Source organism: Numida meleagris, chromosome 13 (assembly GCF_002078875.1).
Source record: "Numida meleagris isolate 19003 breed g44 Domestic line chromosome 13, NumMel1.0, whole genome shotgun sequence".
NCBI lineage: Eukaryota > Metazoa > Chordata > Aves > Galliformes > Numididae > Numida > Numida meleagris.
The window spans coordinates 1,731,358-1,750,251 of NC_034421.1; the positions used below are offsets into that span (position 1 = coordinate 1,731,358).

The 18,894-nt window shown below is 45.1% G+C and overlaps 2 long non-coding RNA genes across 28 annotated transcripts in view; one reads left to right on the forward strand and one right to left on the reverse strand.

The window, feature by feature from the left end:
* LOC110405872 overlaps positions 1–9,299 on the forward strand; it is a 219,041-nt gene extending 209,742 nt beyond the window's left edge. The window contains exon 11 of the long non-coding RNA XR_002443160.1: positions 8,813–9,299. This is a non-coding gene — a long non-coding RNA (uncharacterized LOC110405872). The remainder of the gene's footprint in view (positions 1–8,812) is intronic.
* LOC110405871 overlaps positions 1–18,894 on the reverse strand; it is a 162,510-nt gene that overhangs the window by 7,427 nt on the left and 136,189 nt on the right. For 8 of the 27 annotated variants that reach the window (XR_002443134.1, XR_002443138.1, XR_002443136.1 and 5 more), the window contains 7 exons: positions 17,979–18,079; positions 11,431–11,552; positions 9,838–9,992; positions 8,807–9,020; positions 6,794–6,998; positions 4,510–4,587; positions 938–2,371 (listed from right to left, as the gene is read on the reverse strand). This is a non-coding gene — a long non-coding RNA (uncharacterized LOC110405871). Of the gene's footprint in view, positions 1–515; positions 2,372–4,509; positions 4,588–6,793; positions 6,999–8,806; positions 9,021–9,837; positions 9,993–10,463; positions 11,126–11,430; positions 11,553–13,123; positions 13,282–15,574; positions 15,725–17,978; positions 18,080–18,894 lie in introns of those variants that run through there. The other 19 variants (XR_002443139.1, XR_002443137.1, XR_002443133.1 and 16 more) reach the window with 13 other exon arrangements.

Here is an 18,894-nt window from a genome sequence, read left to right on the forward strand (position 1 = left end):
CCTGCCTGCCTGCCTCCCTCCCTGCCTGCCTCCCTGCCTCCCGCCTGCCTGCCTTCCGCCTCCCTCCCTGCCTCCCTCCCTGCCTGCCTCCCTGCCTCCCTGCCCGCCTGCCCGCCTGCCTTGCCTGCCTGCCCGCCTGCCTGCCTTCCCTCCTGCCCGCCTGCCTGCCTGCCCGCCTGCCTGCCCGCCTGCCTGCCTTCCCTCCTGCCCGCCTGCCTTCCTTGCCTTCCTTTCCTGCCTGCCTGCCTTCCTTGCCTTCCTTTCCTGCCTGCCTGCCTGCCGCCTGCCTGCCGCCTGCCTGCCTTCGCCTGCCTGCCTGCCGCCTGCCTGCCTTCCGCCCGCCTGCCTGCCGCCTGCCTGCCTTCCACCCGCCTGCCTGCCTTTCCTGCCTGCCTGCCTTCCTTCGCCTCCCTCCCTGCCTGCCTGCCTTCCTGCCTTCCTCCCTCCCTGCCTCCCTCCCTCCCTGCCTGCCCGCCTCCCTTCCTGCCTGCCCGCCTCCCTCCCTGCCTCCTTCCCTCCCTGCCTTCGCACCTGCCTGCCTTCTCCTTCCTGCCTGCCTGCCCGCCCGCCTGCCTCCCTTCCTCCCTCCCTTCGTCCCTTCAGTAGACATGCTTGAGGCAAAAGAAGGTGCAGGCTGTGCGAAATCCCTCAAAACACTTCCCCCCCCTTCCTGCTCTGAGCTCATCCTGGGAGGACACCACTTCTCCCCACTGTACAGTAAAACACCAACAGCCCAGTGGTCTGCAGTCTTTCAAATGTTTCTCACAATATGTGGCTCCAACAACAGAGACTCTTACCTCAAACACTGCATCCAGGGAGTGGCTCCCTGAACCAGTCTAACAGTGTCCCACACTTGACATGTGCTCTTTGCCAATACTCATAGTTTCCTTTTGACTTATTTAACGGATCCTCTGCAGCAAGGAGGTGTTTCTCCATATTTCCAGTCTGTGAACTTTAATTCAAAAATAATTTATCATTTCATAAATAAGTTATACAAGCTGTCACCACAAATCTGTCATTGTGCAGACAGGTCCAAACATGCGCAGTATGCAGAGGCAGGTAACGATGCCAGGCTTGGAATAAAGGATGTCTAAAAGCAATTACATTTCCAGATATTAGGCAAACACAATTATCTAAACTGCTAGTCAAAAACAGTTGATAAAATAGATAATTAAAAAAAGACTGACCCAAAAGCTGATTTTAAATTATTCTGTAATATGTGCACATAACTCAATTAATTGCTCTCTCATGACCCAGCCTCCATTAAAAGGAAATTTCACCTAGGAAAAAAATTACATATTCAGCACATGGTGATTAAAATAAATATATATACTCCCAAATGCTGGAGATGATGTAAAGAGCTGTATTAAAAAAAATGGTAATGAATTAAGCGTGCTATGCAAACTGTAGTGTGGTCTGTCATTGTAATAAATCATGCTCCAGAGGCACTGAAATAGAAAGTATACTATGACAATACAGTAAATCCACATCATCAGCCTGAGACCACAGCAATGGTAGGTGACTTGCCGTGTGTGGATATAGAAGAACTAAGCTGGAGAAGACTGAAAAAGAAAGGGAAAGTGGGATGTTTGTTTTTATTTGCATTACAGTGGCTCTTAAATGATGTTGGGGGTCCTATCTTGCCATGAACACATAGCTTGAAAGAGCAGCTGCAGCAGGGAAATCACATTTACACTAGAAAACATTAAAAAGGCAATGACGAGTGAGAATTGCAGCGCAGGGAGATTAAAGGCCAGATTTCCAAATATAATCGGTGCATCTCTATGAAGAAGATGGAAACCTGGGAGGAGTCTCAGATGCCCTCGGTGTCTTGAGTCTGACACAGGGGTGGAAACTGAATGCAGAGACAAACCCAGGCCCCCAGCTGCGGAGGCTGGCAGGCATGCAGCTGCCTTGCTGCACTGTGCACCTCAGGCTGCCATCAAACTCCATTGCTGGGAAGGAAGGCAGTGCTGCTGCTCACTCTGCGGCTTACAGCCTACTCTGTTGGTCCCAATCTTCTTGGTTATTGCTGATCCTTTCAGTGCCTATGGCTAAATATATATATATATTGACAACGACATCATCAACTAAAAAAAAAAAAAAAAAAAATCTATGTCAATCCACACCTGTCCACACGTGTGTAATTTACTGCAACCACCTGTAGAGCTTGACAGCACCAAAGGACATTTTTGAAGAAAATCTTAAATAAGTCTCCAGCTGAACAGCGTGTGGCTCAGGCGGCCTCGTGGCAGAATCTTGAGCCCACTGCACCGAAGTGCTCTGCACACATTGCGGCTCCAACCATGGCACTTCTCAGGAGGCTTTTTCTCAGTCTGCATTCTAAGTCACGCAGTTATGACAGTTCTCCCTGCAAAAGGAGACAAAATGGTTAGAGTCATGCATGCAGCAACTTACTTGGTTATGCTAAATGCTCAACAATAGTAACCAAGGTTCCTGGGGAATAACAAAATGGTTGCAAATTATACAGTTCACACCACCCATGAGAAAAAGAAAGTCACGCAGAACCAGAAGAGCTTGCTGTCTTTGGTGCTTGAAGTACTGAGTTACAAAATGGCACAGCCTGAGGTCATTAATCTTGGATTACTAACGAGTTTGAAAGGCCTGGGTAGGTCATCACAAGAAATTCAGATGAGAGTGCAGTCTGCTCTCACATCTGCAATGCTGTTGACGCCCTCTGCAAGTTCAGGTATGTTCATTTTCCCATGACACCATCGAGGCAGAGGGATGCAGGCAGTGGCTGGGTTGCTTTCTGCTGGATATGTTGTTGAAGCCCAGAGACATTGCAGTGATGGTGAGGAGCTGCAGGGCAGCTGTCCTGAGACGCAGCACAAAGCTGCCACTCCATCCACTCTCTTCTTTCTCCTTTTTGGAAAACTGGAGATGCAGACTGGATAATGCTGTTTTCGTTCCATGGTATTGTTCTGTTTTTTTTTTTTTTTTTTTTTTTTTTAAATGAGAGTCCAGGCACAGCCTGCGCTTTTTGGACAGTAGTAGGATGGAGTCATTAGGAAGGAGCTATTTTAGTAATATGCTCTCGGTATCCAATTTGCACATTGAAGTCTTATGATAGGACATCAAAGCCCCTAATTAGGGGCCTGAATCCAATATTTAATACACTTTATGCCCACTTCCTACACTCACACGATAGCCCAGTTTTCACCTAAAATAATATCCGAGCTCCTTTTGACACCTAATGAAGGGACAGATTGATTGATCTTAAGATCCCATTTTCCATGCTGCTACCTGGTGGAGAAGTAGAACTGACTTCAGTACTTGTGCTGTCATACTTCAGCACATCAAAAGCAGGATCAGCCTGCTGTACTTTAGCTGGGGGGGACACAGGGGTGCCCTCGTTAATGCATCTGTCTTTAAGAAACTGTCCTGTGCTATCCTGCACCATCATCTTTGAAACAAGCCGGACTTGAGAAACGTCAAAACTTCAGCTATGAGCGCACGGTATTACTCCATAAATTGTATTGGAACTGATTAACCTATCAATCTCTATTATTCAACTACTGCAAATGAGACACGTGCTCCCCTGGGGATTTACCTGGAGTAAGATCAAAAGGAAACTGCTCTCTCCCTTCCCTGCTTGAAGGTTCAAAATTTGTTTTGACTGGTGATGCTACAAATAAATAAATAAATAAAGTGACCTGAATAACTTGAGCAATCCCCCTGGGAATGAGGCAGGAAGCGTTTGAAACATGAAAAGTTGCACCCGTGTTCAAATGAGAGAGGCCCTAGTTAATTATTTACAGCAGCTGAAAGCTCATCAAAAATTTAACCAAGATTTATTTCTCTGTGACTGTGCAGGCACCACAATGTGCAGAAATGGAGGCTTTAGCTGTCTTAAGTGAAGCTCTTGAGTTTTCACCTCCCGGCTTGTTGGTGCTGGCTCAGTGCAGGCAATGAATCCTTTTCTCCTACCTGTCAGCAATACACGCTAGCAGGGTGGATTCAGATCGCATGCAAATAAATAGCGTGCGGCATTTGAAGTGCTGCTGTGGGGCTCTCAACAGACTTCAGCTGTGGCAAGGCTGTGACCCGTCACTGTCAGTAGATGATATCAAATACAAACCCCTTTGCAGCACAGCCCTGCGCCTCTCCCATCTCCAGGTAATGTGCCCTTCAGTTTTGTGCACGTGGACTGAGTGAAGGCTGGGCCATTGCCCTTTGCTTTGAAGTCCATTGCATTTGTGATTTTCCTTTGATCATCGCTGTGGAAAAGCCTGAAATGTTTTCCTCAGGAGTTTGTATGCACATGGGCATAAGAGAGTAACCGCAGTAAAGGTGAAACTTCTGAAATTATCTTAATTTGGTTAAGATTAAAGTAACATTAAGTAGGACCAAATGATGTTTTGCCTTCAGAGACTAATGAGGAGGGAGCAATATTGTTCTACTATTATCCATATACTCAATACACTAAATGACAGTGAAGGAGCTTCAGTGGCAAGAGGAACAGGACCTATAAATGACAGTGAGTACCTTAGGATTCCGGAAGCATCAGCTTCCTGCGCTGAGGTTTCAGTGACAGCACACGATGACCAATATCGCAAAAGGTCCCTGAAAAAGAAAAAAAGAAGTCTTTTCTCACCATCTCTGAGCAGAAAGGTCACAACACAAGTGGAAATTTGGTTTCCATGAGAAGTGTCAGTCTCTGCTTCCCAGAACCTCTTATGACTGAACCACCCGGTGTTTCTGTGCTGGTTCAGCCTTCTCTCGGTCTACCTGGTCACGATGGGCAAACCTACTTAGGAAACAGAGCTTAGAGTCATTGTGCATCTTCCTTGCAAAAGAATCTGAAGCTCAGATGCCCCACGCTAGGAACAAAGCAGAAGGTGCCAAGGAACAAGGCAGTGGCAATTCCTAATTTCAGGTGTACCAGCTCACAACCCCCACTTGTGACCATCCTTTCTGAAAAAGGCAATCACTGAACAAGAAATGACGCGGAGCAGAAAGACAAGGGGGAGCTGGGAGGAAGGAATGGTCCAACCGAGGTGAGCTGCGGCCTCAGAGCACTTGGTGGCTGAGGATATCCTGCTGGGCTGTCAAATCGTGAGTGATATTGAGAAAATGAATGCGGAGGAATTATTCGTCCTTTCTCACAATACATTAAAATACTCCGAATAGTGAAAAGATTTTTGGCAAATAGCTAAAATAAACCCCCCCCTCAAATCATGCTGAATGTTTTAATGCTTCCTAAAAAGCATCTAGGGAAAGAAACTGTATAAAGCTTTCATTATCAGCTGAAGTATTACTGTATATTTTGACTCATTTGGCTCAGTTCATGATATAATGGAGCGCAACTGATGTAACTTGGCTTGATGTGACCCCTTGTTACACATACTGGAACAATATCTGCAAAAACATTTGAAATTACACATTTTTTCAGACATCTATTTTAAGGATCAGTAACTTCAAACAAGCAGCGCATTTGGGCATATTTTAAAGGCTTATTTCCTGCAATCATGCACAGGTCATGGCTTAATCCTCATCAGAAAGAACACACTTTGGGATCCTGATTACCGGAGGGAGCAGTGAAAGAAGGATATTTGTAGAAAGAAAAAAGAGTTTTCAGAAAGAGCTCAGACTCTGGAGTCCAACGAGTAAATCTCTGATGAGAATTTCTGAGGGAGGTGGGTTTTTTTCACCCTTATATTTTGTTGAAAATTGGAATGCAGCATCCCAAGAGGCAAGACAAAACAGAGCCTTTGAAGTGATGGTCAGGAGATGTTCCGGCACTGCCGAGCACCGCAGTGACTCGGGCACAGACCCGGGGAGAGCCAGCTGTCCTGGCAGGGAGCAGGCAGCAAACAGGAGAACAATCTGTTATTTCTTACTGAATTACTGAGATTCACAGTACTTAGAAAAGTACTTTTCACAGTACTTTCAAGAACTAAAGTTTTTAATGGCCAGGCAAGGCTCCGAGTTATTTTAAGTGAGAAGGAGCAGGGCAGCTTTGCTTGGCCAGGTGCATAGCTGCTCTAGAGTGAGAGGGGCTGGCAAAAGGCTCCGCTTGACAGAGGGAAATGTGACATATTTCCACAACAGTTAAGAGCTGGATTCTGGCCCACTTCGAGCTAGGTAAGCAAATAATTACCTGTGAATAAATGAGGAAGAAAAGTGCTAAATATAATTAATAACATAGACCATATGTTTTTGGCAACTTCTGACCAGAAGGCTCTTAAAAGTACACAGCAACATTCCAGAGTTCGCAGTCACGTTTCCTACATACAGCTTACACACTCACCACGCAGTGGACAGAATAGTGACTTAGTGGGTATTTTAAAACCCTGCTGCCTTACAGTCTGTGAATGCATGGCCAAAGCCTGTTTCTTCCCCTCAAGCATACCTAGACAAAGCGTCAAATATCCACATTTTTAAAATAATTTAAGAAAGTTGCATATTTGACACGACAGTTGAATGTGAAGCATTCACGTTTTAGAAAAACGTGGAAAGGGAATTTCCCACAGAACCTAACTGCTTTATTTTCACACACCACTGAAGTGCCGATATGTTTGAAGCACGGGACTTTAGAAAGTGTTCTGTCATTAAAAGCTACTGTTACTTTTGCTCGGTTCTTCCAAATACCCCCAGACAGGCACTCGCATTCATTACTAGAAGTGCTCTCTTCATACAGTGCTGGTGACAAGGTCTTACACCCAGTCTGGTTTATGGGAGCCTCTGGGCTGCTCCCATTTGCGCTTGCAGAACAACTTTGAGCTGAATGGGCGAAAATGAAGCGAGCGCAAATGACGCTGGTACCCACCTTCACTGCCAACCTCCGCAATCCAGTCACTGCCCATTATCTCCCCAGGGACCGCTCTGAAGTCAGGCTGTAACTGTCCTCCCCCTCCACACGTTTGCCTGATGTCCCGAGCGCTGCCCAGGGGTTCCAGGTGCACAGCCAGAGGCTCTGGCTCTCAGCACCCTGCCTACACCAATTATTGGAGATGCTACCGCCAAAAACCATCCTGAGAAAGAGAAGAAGTAACAACAACGTAAGAACGAGAAACTCCGCCCCAGTACTTTAAAAAAGAGAGGGTTTCAGGGGTTGTTTCAGCTGTCTCATAGGAAAGCCATGAGCAACCAAGAAGTTCCAATGGCCGTGAGCTGGGGATGGCAGTGCCCCTGCTGGGCTTGATGTGCACTCCTGCATGGAGGAGCCTGGATGTAGTCAGGCGCTGCCCGCGGTACCGGGGGGGTGTGTGCTGGGGGAACCTGGGCTGCCTGGGGAGCTGGTGACAGCCAAGGGTGTTCTCAGGCTTTCTGAAAGTGGGGGAGAAGGCAAAAAGGCCAGTCTGCACGTTTCACGAAACCGACTCGTAAATTCTCAATTCAAATATTTTGATTTTTAAGCTCAGATTTAATCTCACCACTGTGAGAAGCCTGTTTCCCTACCTATTACACTCAGAAGCACTTCTGCAGATGAAAACTGAGACTTTCCATCCCACAACCTCCCACAGACATATGCACGCACATTATGTCCCATGTTTAATTGCCTTTCAAAACTGTCTTATCTTGGCACAAACTTGTCATTGGTTTATCTCTGCTCAGGATAAATGCATACCTAATCTTATTACTGGATGCACGCAGAGCAGGCAATCTCATTAATAGCCACCCTTAAGGGATTTCTATCCAGGGATCAATTTCATAATTGGAACACAGCTACATAATATATAAATATACCCTTTTGATGGCACAGCCATTTGCCTGCTGGTCTCATGCTGTTCTGTCTTACACGTCTCATGAAGAATTAAAAAAAAAGAGAGAATCCGGAAAGTATTTTTAAACCAGAGATCCTTCTTGGAAGCTTGTTAGGTTTTCAGATCACACCACAGGCTTACAAGCTTGATTTGTCAGGTTCATGATTGTTACTGGATATGTGAGTTCTATCATTTTTAGCCTGGGCAGTCACTAAGAATAGTTTTCCCTGGCAGTGCATTGAATTCTGTATGCTCTTTGTTGTAGCATATAGAATTCTATAATGGGAAAAAACCTAACTTGTTAGCTACATATCATTTTCAGAGCCAGCAGGAGCTGTAGAGCTTTTAAGAATTAAATTATGTTCATTTATTCAGTGACTGCAAAATACCCTACCAAGAGCGTAATAGCTTAAAGGCTTCCTAATCAACTTTACTTCATCATTAAATAATTATGCTTCACATCTCTGAAATACACTTTTGTCACATCTCATAGAAGGGATAGTTAGTGAATATGAGTCATTACTGAGGCTGAGCGAACCATTCATAATTAAACCTGAGCCACGCAAAGCTGCCCGGTCTAAGGTTGTGTGAACCTTTCAGTGAGTCTGGGCTAAGTTTCCAACAAACTTCAATCCAATTATATACAAACCACAACAAAACAATATATTATTTGCTCACTGTACAGACCCAAGCTACGGCAAGCTTTACTACCTTTAGCAGATTTTCTCATGAAGATCATTACAGCTCAAATCAAATGGGATTGCTGCACCCTCTCCCTCCCATGCTGGAGGCACGTGGTGAGGATGGGCACCACTGAGGCTCACAGAATACATGCATGAGAAAATAGGGAGAAAGGGTGTCAGTGCTTCACCTGGATCTACCTGTCCGTAGCTGCGAGCATGCAACTGCATGCAAGGTTTTTCAGAAGGACACCACGGAGCACTGCTAGACAGCTAGTCAAACGGGAGAGAAATTACTGCCATAATTCAAAAGGAGAACAGCACTATTAGTGAAAAAGATGATGAAATAAACTTAGAGAAAAATGCCAGAAATGTTCATTTACTGGGTTTGCTTACCAGCAGATCGCAAGTCACTCAGAATCCAATGTCCTCATCAGTGCTCCACTGCCATCTACCCCACGGCTGTCAGCCACGCCGTGTCCTGTCCCTGCTGGCTGCGCAGCGATGCCGGTGATGTGCCTGCACGGGTGCAGCGATGGAAACCCCAGGTGCGTCACCTCCTCTGAGGCTGCTCGAGTTGCTCTTCAGCGCTCCAAGGGGGAAGAAAGACCTGAGAAACAACATGGCTTCGTATGAATGATAAGACTCCAGTTTGTGCTGCAATGGCTGCTCGCCATCAGATCTGCCTCCTAACGGATGGGACAGAGATGCAGGCAGGGTGGAGGGGCCGCAAAGGCGACTGATGGAGAAGTTTCTTTGGAGCTTGCCACTCTTTTTGCTTCATTTGTATTTCATTAAGCATGAAATTATGTTTATAATTGTATCAGACAACTGTGTGAGATATTAGATCGTAAGCCCAGACTGAATTAAAGCAATTTTTAATTAGTTATTGATTTATTCTGATTTGTCATTTTTAATGAATTTATGCCCCTGAATTCAAAGCAGGTGTATTATCTTAATTCATAACACTAGCACTCTGCTCAGCTCCTGCCTAACCAAGAGAATGGAAGTCGGTGTTCTTTAACACAAACGCGGTATCAGCCACTGCTGCGTGCAGGAAAGAGACACCGCACTCCTGGGCTGCAGGCACACTGCTGGGAGCAACCAGGGCTGATGGAAAACCCAGGGCAAGCTTTCAAAAAAAAAAAAAAAGAAAAAAAAAGGGGGGGGAAAGGAGGAAACAATATGCAGCTGTGGGAGGTATGAGAAGCCGTGCTTCTGCTGGGAGCGAGCAGAAGCCCATTGCCCTGGGGATGCCATGTTGCAGCACCAAGAGCAGCAGCCACCACACATAGCTGGGATCCAGCTCAGCCCCAGCAGCTGCAAGGACGGAGCAGCGCCTCGGCTCAGCAAGGCTGGCTGTGCTTTGTGCATAGAAATCAGAGCTAAGAGGTTTGGGTTTTGTTTTGTTTTTTTTTTTTTGTTACCTCAAATCCATCAGGACCTCAGCTCCCTGTTATGCTTTTCTGCTCAATCCTGTGATGTTAATACATGCACACGGATTCACTTGGACTTCAAAAGGACATCTTCCCATGGTGCAAGAGCCGCAGGATATTTCTTGAGGTGTTGCAGACATTGATGGCTTTCATTTAGGAAAAAAAAAAAAGAGGCTGTAGTCTGTAAGGCAGCGCCGAGGCACATGAGCGGTTCCTCAGCTCACCTTCAAAAAAATTTTTTTTTTTAATCACTTTCTGGCTCTCACACTTATTCTGCTGATGACTGAGGACCTCCAGCACTTTAAAACAAAGCCTTTCACCTTTCGCTACCTTTTCAGTCTGTGTGACAACAGGCTCCTTGCTGGCATTTATCTCGCAATCTGGCACCCCAACAAGAAATAAATATTTGTAAACACATTCCTTTTCACGTCCGAGCTCCCCAAATGCTCAGCAACTGACTCTTTTCCTTTCTTAAAAAAAAAAGTTTTTTTGCCTCTCCTTTTCCACTTCCTTTTCCCTTGTGTGCAGCCACCCACATGGTTTCACTCACTGAAACAGCCCATGGTGAAATCAGACAAACACTTTGACTTTGCCCCCGGCCCCGGTGGTAGCCATACCTCGGAAGACGCCATTCACCTCTAATTACACGTCTGCTGAAATCGTGCAGAGAAGGAACAGTGTAAGTCATTAGCCCTCCTAAATGAATGTGCAGCTGAGTAGCTAACAAAGGGATTAACACTTGACAGCAGAAGCGTTGCACGCTGAAGGGGAGGGTCATCGGGTGACTGCTTATTACACAGAAATAATTGCCATCCAATGCTGAGAGAAACTGATGGCTGCAGGCTGTGTTTACTGCAAAAAAATGCTTTTTTTTTTTTTTTAATCTCTGCTCTTATCCCTTCTACTTAATCTTCCTTTGCACAAAGCAAGGAGGAGGCCCATTGCTGGGCAGGGCATGGTGGGGAGTGCAGGAATGGGTAAAGGCAATGTGAGGGGAGCTGAAGCCCAAGCAAGTTCAATAGGAATCCTCCTGCTGGACAGAAAGCTTCTACCCCTATGAAAAAGCCTTGTATTTTTTCAAGTTTTGAAAATGCTGCTTCTCTTGCTCCTCTGTTACCACAGTATGGCATCTGGCTTTATGCCATGTTTAAAAGGATATAATAATGCGATTATAAAGACATCCTGAAAATACTTGTCTTCATCTATCTCCACAGGTTTAGGGAACCATGGTCATCCCTGTCACCGTGGGGGTGTTCATGACTTACTGAATTGTGTGTGCCTGTTGAAAACACGCCGCACACATTAACACAACGTGATATGGAACATCCTGTTTAGCAGAAAGCGTGATCTTAGCGTTAGGAAAGATTTGGGGCAAGACTTCCTGCTGGAATAAATACTCATCACTCTATTGAAATCATTGCAGCTGTTATGTTCGAAGCGGGCTGAGATAGTTCCCTTCAGGCAGACAAGGACAAAGCAATGAGTAAAACGATGCAAGAGAATTCAGCACACTTATGACACTGAATAGAAAGGGGCTCCGTGGTGGACTCCTGGGCAGGGATGGGCTTTTCTTTTGTGCCCTACCTGGTGCTGGTTGCAGTGCAGAAGATGTGTCCTGATGCAGGGCTGGACTGTGTCCCAGGCAGAATCCCCATGTGGGCAAGGTTTGGCTTTGGCTTCTTCTTCTTTCTTTCTTCTAATGTTACCTGCAATACAAGGTGGGGAAAAAAAACTTTATGGCCTTTTTAGGAAAAAAAGCTGCAATTTCAGAGCATGTTAGCTCAATGGTAAGACTTTAACTGGACTACACATACACGTACTTGGACATCCTGAGCCCAATTTAAAGACAGTGGATTTTCGTACATGCATTTTAAGCTATCAAATGATAGCTGAGATGGAAATACCAAAGAGATACATAAGTAATGCTGAGGAAAAGCACAGCAGCACTGGGGTGGTACGGTACAATGAGAAAAGGGTGTTTACATCCAAACATGACACGCACAGCTGAGCATGAATTCACATTAGCTCAACTTGCGCTTCAAACATCTATTTATTAACTCTGGGTACAAACAACTATTTGTCAGTAGCAGAGTTTGAGCATCACAAAGGTTTTTTAATGACTTCTATAAACCTTAGCGTGGCTATTATTCCAAAGCCTTGCATTTGAGCAGAGGTGATACCTAGGTTTTTCTATTATTCGTCTCTTTTTTTTTTTTTTCCACATTCTTTCTTTCTGTGCCTTTAGTTACATGTCAGTTTTCCTGTGACATGCCCAGCAGAGATTTGTAATGAGTGAAGCTAAGAACACGCACCCACATTTTCCCTCCTGACATGTCAGATTTCACTAGGGCGCTGCCGCCCAATGAGCCCACGCACGGCAGCAGCGTCCTGGGCACACACGGCCACGCACCAAGAGCTCCTTCCTTCCACCCAGCGCAGGAGGGACTCGTGCATGGCAGAGCTACTCGTGGGCTGGAGGGATGGCCACAGAAAATGTGAATATGGGGATAAAAGGAAATTTATGCGGGAGCAGATGTGCATCCCACAGAGCGCTTTCCATTCACTGTGGGGTACTGCTTCCTCTTGTCTGATTAAGTGACATCCGGTTAGTGTATCTGCCTGATTATTTAGTTCTCTGCGTCACTTTGAGCACTGTAATCTCTCTAATTGGTGCAAAGAATTTTTTCCCAATACGGTTAGAATGAATGTCTATGCTCCTTCATGGTTGATTTTGCTATCAGCTTCAGAAATCATGCAGAAGGAGTCTGATTTTGTTTCATTCATTCAAGAATTACTACGTTTGCAGCCACAGAAACAGTACGTAGGTCTGGATACAAAGGAAATATAATGCCCCGATTAATTTTCTGCATCACTGAAATGGAGCTTCTGTCAAATGGGGGAGGCAGACATCGCTGATGTTGAAGAGCCATCCCAGAACCAAGCCTGCAGCACTATTTGGAAACAAAAGGTAAGAAGAGATGGTTGATGAGATGAAAACGCTGATTGTAAGATGTTTTTGGATGAGATAAGCAAACTGGCTTGTAATCTCAAATTCTTAAGTTTCCTTGCTGTGTTTTCACACTATCCTGAGCCTGTTGTTATGTCTGAAAACAGCCCTCCGTCTGTTTTTATGCTTCAGGCAACATGAGTTCAGATGAAAACACTTTTCCTTGCCCTTATTTGTTAAAACCCTAACGTTTATTTCCTGATGATAAGGAGGCGGTCCCAGCCTTTTCAAAAGTGCAGATTTTCTTTAATATAAACACTCCTGAGCTACCTGGCTCAGTGTGGTTTTCAGATGGGAGCTGGCAGTCAGCCCCCAGAGGTGCCCGCGTCCTTCCGAGCTGCACCGACGCATCCATCCCATGGCTGCAGGAGCGCTGGGTCAGGAACGTGCTCCCAGCAGACAGTCATGGAAAGAGTACGAAGGCAAACCTGCCAGAGAGAAATAGCTGATTTGTCTATAAGCAGCTATTTTAAAGCAAGGATACTACTGATAATACTGATATTTCTCAACAGCTTGTATTTGCAGTGTTAGGATTGCCTGTGCTCTGACTACTTGAAATTCCTCTGGTGGCTTTTATCACGGGATGTCTAAGTTGTTGTTAAGCACCACGACAGCCTCGTTGTTGACTGAGAGCTTCCACAGTCAGCTCACAGACCAGCCAACAGGAAGGGCAGAGCCATCCCTAACTCCAGGAGAGCAGCAGGCATTACAAAGAAGTAAAACATTTTTCATTTTTATAAGGAAAAAAGAAGAAGTGGTCAATGTGTGGAGCTTCAAAAATAGAAGACATGGTAACAGTCCCCTAACACTCAAAAAGTTTGCGGAGAAGGAACTTCTGAAATATTGTCCTGGTCACCAAAGGGGGAAGGAAAGTGCCTGGCTCCGCATGAAGCAAAGGTTTAAATTAGAGACTGGAAAAGCTTCCTAATGAAGGATACTTAATCAGTGAACCTGGCTGCTAAGGGAAGCTGTAAAATGTAAGTTCTAAAGGGCCAATTAGACTTACACCTGTCTGAAAGGAGCACAGCAGGATTCTGCCTCCTTGAAGCAAAAATGGACTTAAAGCCACTATCATACCACAGTGCTGTTTTTCATCCCCCCAAACCCCACTCACGTTCCAAAATCTCCTTTCTGCTTTGAACGTATATCCCTACACTGTATGCAGGTCCTCCAAGCTGAGCTGCGAGTGCTCCCAGCCTGTCTCACTTGTATAGCAGTAGCCTGTCTAGGAAAATAATAATCATAAACCTACATCTTGTGAGATCAAAGTCCTCTTATAACCAAGTCATGGAGATTATAATTAACTTCATTCTTCTGAGCAGAGCATCCTTCCTGAGGGAAAAAAGGTGAGTTCTGACTTGTGAGCTGGTACTGCATCTGAGCTCACTTAGGGAAGTCTCTCTCCTATAACCTTCTTTATTTTTTGGAGGGGTTTGAGGATGAGGATCCTTGAGGAGACTGGTTACTGCCCTGCAGCTCTCAGTGAGGTATGCAAAGGTTTTCCCTAAAGTTCTGCAACCTGACTGATTTGGTTTCCTGGTGCACTGCGTGAGCGGTGCAGACATGTGATTCACAAATCTGGGTTTCCATCCAAAAGCCAGGATCCTTCACGCCACACTCAGCGCTGCTTCCCAGGCCTCCACATCCTTGACTGCATTCTTAGTCAAGAATTACAAGAACGATAACCAGCACTGTAAGTCAGCAGTACCACCCTCCAATAAGATAAAGCAGCTGTGTTGGCTCTGGAGTAGCTTAGCTTTAGACTTCTGAGTATGATGAATTATTGTTTAAGGAGATGCATTCGTAATTCTGTTCCTCCCAAGCAGGTGGTTGATATTTTGAGATCCCTGCTGCATCAGCACTGTGTATATTTGGCATAGAAACTGCATGAATATTACAAATTCCATATTTAATTGAGTCTCATAATGAAACCCTGTAAATCATAGTCAGCCCATCAAACTAAACAGGAAACTGATGTGTTGAGGTGTTAAATTATGTTATTTCTTTTCACTCCTACAGGTTAGACAAAACTTTATCATTTCTCAAAGAAGGAAAACATGATGGCAGAGAACTACACCAAATACGTCTGACTCTATCTGAAAGTAACATAAAAATCCTCACTCCTAACAAAAACATTGAGCGATGTGATAAAGCACCTTTATCTACAGCAACTTCTGTGAGTGAGCTCTCAGAAGAGCACGGTGCCAGCTTCTCATTCAGGCTACTTCTTTTTCACCTTCCTTGAAATATTTCTGATTCTCTCTCACACATATTTTGTCAGAAGAATCACAATATCATTTGCTATGCAGTAGCTGGTGAAACTCTTACATTTGTAAAAGTTAGGCAAGAGCTGGGTGGTGAAAGCTACCACTGTTTCAGCTTACTGGGCTGACAACAACCTGAGTTGTTCTGCTTTGAATGAAAGCTAGTGCAAGACTCTTTCCCCACAGCTAGACTCTGAGGCTATGGCAGAGGAACTATGTCCCGGTAAACAGAATCACAGAATGGCTTTGGTTGGAAGGGACCTTAAAGATCATCTTGTTCCAAATAACAGTTCAAACAACTGCGAGTCTGATCTAGTGGATAAGGATAAAATCTATTGTAACGCGACGGAAAGCACAGCAGTGACAGCAGAGCAGCAAGGTCCTAGGCTACAGCAACTGAGGGCTTGCTCAAAGGCAACAGTCGTGGGCACAGAAATAAAGGAAAGAAGCTGCTTACCTTCAGAAGGCCTCAGGTACACAGGGATCTCCAGAGAGATCCCCCTGCCTCCACTGCCAGCCCTTAAGGGAGGGCTGGGAAGGGGTGGATCCTGGCTGCACCCTTCCGGTCACACAGCTGCATTGCATTGCTTGCACCTGAGCTCCCCTGGCTGGCCCTGCCTTCCCCCCAGCTGCTCCATCACTGCTTCAGGCTGTGACTTAGCATTTCTGCTACATCTACATACAAATTCAAGTGGATGAAGATTTCTATCTAGCTTCCTTCAGTGGGTTTGAACGTTTACACGACAAACATTGCCTTCATTAGTAGTGTATTATTTTGAGGTTTTGGTACAATGAGGTACTATCTGCATCTAGTTTATCTATGGTAATTCTATGCCATCAAGTCAAGCAAGCAATAAGAGAGACTTGCACTAGATGAATACAGTTCATTATTTTGCTGCATCTGGCTAATCGAATACAGAGAGTGGAGCTGCATTTGGCACCTCACCTGTTTTGGTGTCTTTTGCCTGCAGGCTGCTCTTTGTGGGTGAGGACAAGGAGCTGTGCATTACACCGCATTTTCTTAACAGGCTGTTTCAAGCACTCTCTAGATTTATTTCCTCTGCTCCTTCAAACCCTATTCACACCGCTTCTCTTTACTGCTCTTACAGTGGAATTCATCACAGGCTATTTTATCTGGGTGAGAGCTGAGCATGCACACAGGTCTGAGTCCATGCAGCACAAGTATAAATTGTGGGGCTGCTGTCCCAGGCTGTGGCCTTGCTTATCAAAGCAAAATGCCTGGGGATTGACCTCGATAAGCCAAGGTGACCCCGAAGCATTGCACACTGGGCAAGTGCATGTCTCAGTATGCGAAAGGCAAGATGTGCACTTGCATGTCGCAGGTCAGGGAAAGGTCCTGTTGGAGATGGTTTGCAGATACATGTTGAAAAGCCTCTTTGCTGTGAGGGACTAGGCCAAGAGTGGCGAGGATGGTTCTTGTGATAATGTTTTAACATGACATCTTTGTTGTGCAGTACAATAGCAATACTAGAGCAAAGTAACTCAGGTTAGCAGCTCCTGTGTTGAATGTAAGGGAAACAACAGAGGGAAGAGTCATCCTCACCCGCCGAGGTAAATGCTTGTCACTGCCCCTGAAAAAGCAGTTATGGAAGATCAAAAGTAAGCTGGTGAGAACATGAGCAGGAGAAATGGTTTCCACTGTGTTAGGGCACATAGGAACTGGGGAGCAAAGAAAAGGTGGTTTCCCTAAGGAATATACCTGCTTTACCTGGTTTTCTTGCCTACCAGAAATGATCCAAGGCAAAAATTGACCAACAGTTCACAAACAGGACAAGTGGGGTACTGTACATACCAACGGGCTCACTGCAAGTATGAATTCTTGGAGAATTCAGTGATTGTGAATAACGTCCCTTGTACACACAGGATGCAGTGATGAGGGGATAAGGAGACCTCCAGCGTATGCTTAAATGTACTTTTCACATTTTATTACTATGCAAAGAAAAAACATATTGCCCACCAGAAAAGAGCCTAAGATTTTCCATAGCAGAAATCAAGAAGTGACTTTGCTGAAGGCACTGGTATTAGCTACTGAAGTTTGAATACATTTTCACATACTGAACAATACCTGCATATGCTCTCCTACTGAATTTAGGGGGCTATTTTTACAGCAAATTACTGTTCTGCCCAAGTAAGTCTGTGAGCATCTGGGTTTCCACTCAACTAAGATTATGCGTCTATTAGACCATCCAGAAGCTACAACACTGCAATATTACCATGCACCGTATTACCACGCACTGAAGATAGGTCCCTGGGAAATTATTCAGTAATAATGTAGGAGCCCTATTTGCTCCATAACAGCCAATCTGTCTGAAGCACAGCAGTTTCAGTGACGATTCAGCTTTTGGAGCAGAATCCATTTAACTTTGGCTTTGGAAAGGCCAGTGGTGGAACTTAGGGAGCAGATTTGTGTGTCACTAGATTATAATGGGGAGGCTATTTTGCAAATAACCTGTCCTCTGAAACTGCTGACTGCAAGATGCTTTAGGAATACTGACATTTTGCCACAAGTACAGAAGCCTCAGAGTCAACTCCCATCATCAGACAACTTTACAACACACTTCACTTACATAAATGAAACAATTCCCTGTCCTCATAACAATTAGGAGAACATCTTTCAGTGATTATGCTACCCTGCAGCAAGGAGAGAGGTACTGATCCAGGCCTACATTTCATTTACAAATTATGTTTATATTATGACTCATATTAAGGGCTTTTCTGGGGAGAAAACAGGGGATTATAAAACACTATTAAATATTGAGCAGATGGCTTCATCTCAAAGAAAAAACATCCTTAGATGAAAAGTAAAATGTTCAAAATGACTTAAGAGCAAGGACACTCACCACAGCCTATGAGCTGCTCTGGAGCAAGCCGTCTGAGAACGGAGCTGGTCAGCTCATTTCACATTGCTGTCATCTGGGGACTCAATCAAGGGGCAGCCTCCCTTACGATAAAGAAATAACGTCATGGCAGGTGACTCCTACTCCAAATTGTTCTGTGTGGTTATGCGTGGGGAACTGAATTGAGAGAGGCTGAGATTTTTTGCCCCATAAATCACAGAGCCCTTGGTGGCACTGGGAACTGAATCAAGATTTCCAGAGTCTCTATTCAGCACCTCCATCTATTCTTCAAAGGTTAGGACCAAAGGGGGTCTGTAAAAATGGCAGTCTCCATGGCATTACTTTGGTAACTGTTTCAGTGCTGTGAAGGATTTGCTGCCCCCTCTGCCTCTTTGAAGATAAGAGAAATGCAGTACACCCATGGACACTGGCATCTCCACCCCTTCTCAGCCCTGCTCCTTCCTGCAGACAACACTGCTGATAATGGAAGGAAAGAACTGGCTATAAGCAGAGATAACGCTGCCACAAGTGAATTAAAGGAAGGAAAACAACAAAGTTTGACAACTGGGAACACTGCTGACAAATTCTGTTCCTATTTCAACTGATGACCCCATGCCAATGCTCCACTGAAGTACCGCCAAGTGCATGCCATAGGTCAGCGGGGGAACCAGCCCCCAGGAACAAGCAGCGCTGCCTTCCTCTCCCTAAGGGTGATTTGTTTCCACATCCCAAACATTTCAGTGTTCTTATATTTGGTTTCCGTGGGATGAATCTCATCGCCTTTTCATGCATGCAGCTATCAGTGGGCAATTTGGGCTCTTCAGCATTCTGGAGGCATTCCAGTCTATTGTCATTCTCTATGTCACTGAATTTTAAAATCATAGTTTCATTTGCTGCAGCGTTTGTGTTCACGCACCCT